This window comes from Salmo salar, chromosome ssa13, assembly GCF_905237065.1.
Source record: "Salmo salar chromosome ssa13, Ssal_v3.1, whole genome shotgun sequence".
Taxonomy (NCBI): Eukaryota; Metazoa; Chordata; class Actinopteri; order Salmoniformes; family Salmonidae; genus Salmo; species Salmo salar.
This window is the reverse complement of record NC_059454.1, coordinates 16668026-16670525: the sequence shown is the minus strand read 5'-3', so window position 1 is coordinate 16670525 and position 2500 is coordinate 16668026. Positions and strand designations below refer to the sequence as shown.

The 2500-nt window shown below is 37.6% G+C and overlaps 1 protein-coding gene across 1 annotated transcript in view; it reads left to right on the top strand.

The window, feature by feature from the left end:
• Positions 1-2500, top strand: part of cacna2d3a (calcium channel, voltage-dependent, alpha 2/delta subunit 3a) — a 328563-nt gene that overhangs the window by 114395 nt on the left and 211668 nt on the right. The gene's annotated exons all lie outside the window — the stretch shown is intronic.

Sequence of the window (2500 nt, the reverse complement as noted above, 5' to 3'; positions counted from 1 at the left end):
ACTACATGACCAACAAAGGTACGTTTAGTAACTACATGACCAACAAAGGTACGTTTAGTAACTACATGACCAACAAAGGTACGTTTAGTAACTACATGACCAACAAAGGTACGTTTAATAACTACATGACCAACAAAGGTACGTTTAATAACTACATGACCAACAAAGGTACGTTTAATAACTACATGACCAACAAAGGTACGTTTAGTAACTACATGACCAACAAAGGTACGTTTAGTAACTACATGACCAACAAAGGTACGTTTAGTAACTACATGACCAACAAAGGTACGTTTAGTAACTACATGACCAACAAAGGTACGTTTAGTAACTACATGACCAACAAAGGTACGTTTAATAACTACATGACCAACAAAGGTACGTTTAATAACTACATGACCAACAAAGGTACGTTTAATAACTACATGACCAACAAAGGTACGTTTAATAACTACATGACCAACAAAGGTACGTTTAATAACTACATGACCAACAAAGGTACATTTAATAACTACATGACCAACAAAGGTACGTTTAGTAACTACATGACCAACAAAGGTACGTTTAATAACTACATGACCAACAAAGGTACGTTTAGTAACTACATGACCAACAAAGGTACGTTTAATAACTACATGACCAACAAAGGTACGTTTAATAACTACTATAATAACCCTCAAACTAACATGTATAAAAGTTCAACACATGCAATAAATGCATTCAAACAAAACGTTTCAGGACATTTCTTCTAGAGGTCGACCGATTAATTGTAATGGCCGATTAATTAGGGCCGATTTCAGGTTTTCATAACAATCGAAAATCGGTATTTTTGGCCGCCGATTTTTCAAAATGATTATTATTATTATTTATTTTTTTACATCTTTATTTAACTAGGCAAGTCAGTTAAGAACACATTCTTATTTTCAATGATGGCCTAGGAACGTTGGGTTAACTGCCTTGTTCAGGGGCAGAATGACAGATTTTTACCTTGTCAGCTCAGGGATTCAATCTTGCAACCTTACGGTTAACTAGTCCAACGCTCTAACCACCTGCTTTACATTGCACTCCACGAGGTTACGCAAATGCATAAGAAGCCAAGGTAAGTTGCTAGCTAGCATTAAACTTATCTTATAAAAAACAATCAATCAATCATAATCACTAGTTAACTACACATGGTTGATGATATTACTAATTTATCTAGCCTGTCCTGCGTTGCATATAATCGCTTAGGTACACGTTGCTCCAACCATAAACATCAATGCCTTTCTTAATGTCACGTCCTGGCCAGTATAAGGGTTAATTGTTATTGTAGTTTGGTCAGGACGTGGCAGAGGGTATTTGTTTTATGTGGTTCGGGGTGGTGTTTTGGTAAAAGGGCGTTTGATTTAGTATTTCCGGGTTTTTGGTTTATGATCTATGTTTATGTAATTCTATGTTTAGTCTAGGTAGTCTATTTCTATGTAGAGTTAATTGGGGTGGACTTCCAATTGAAGGCAGCTGTGTGGTGTTGCCTTTGATTGGAAGTCCTATATTAGTTGGGTGTGTTTGTCTGTTTAATTGTGGGAGATTGTTCTGTGTTTAGCCTTGTGCCTTGCCAGACTGTCTGTAAATCGTTCGTTCACTTGTTTTGTTATTTTGGTGTTCATTTTGGGAAGTTAATAAACGTCAAGATGAGCTTACACATACCGGCTGCGTTTTGGTCCTCCATTACCGACGACAACCGTGACACTTAAAATCAATACACAAGTGTATATTTTTAAACCTGCATATTTAGTTAATATTGCCTGTTAACATGAATTTCTTTTAACTAGGGAAAATGTGTCACTTCTCTTGCAAACAGAGTCAGGGTATATGCAGCAGTTTGGGCCGCCTGGCTCGTTGCAAACTGTGAAGACTATTTCTTCCTAACAAAGACAGCCGACTTCGCCAAACGGGGATGATTTAACAAAGGCGCATTTGCGAAAAAAGCACAATCGTTGCACCACTGAACCTAACCATAAACATCAATGCCTTTCTTAAAATCAATACACAGAAGTATATATGTTTAAACCTGCATATTTAGCTAAAAGAAATCCAGGTTAGCAGGCAATATTAACCAGGTGAAATTGTGTCATTTTGCGTTCATTGCACGCAGTCAGGATACATGCAACAGTTTGGGCCGCCTGGCTCGTTGCGAACTAATTTGCCAGAATTTTACATAATTATTACATAACATTGAGGGTTGTACAATGTAACAGGAATAACGTTTTGTTTTCGAGATGATAGTTTCCGGATTCAACCATATTAATGACCTAAGGCTCGTGTTTCTGTGTGTTATTATGTTATAATTAAGTCTATGATTTGATAGAGCAGTCTGACTGAGCAGTGGTAGGCAGCAGCAGGCTCGTAAGCATTCATTGAAAATAGCACTTTCGTGCGTTTTGCCAGCAGCCCTTCGCAATACATTGCGCTGTTTATGACTTCAAGCCTGTCAACTCCCAAGACGAGGCTTGTGTAACCC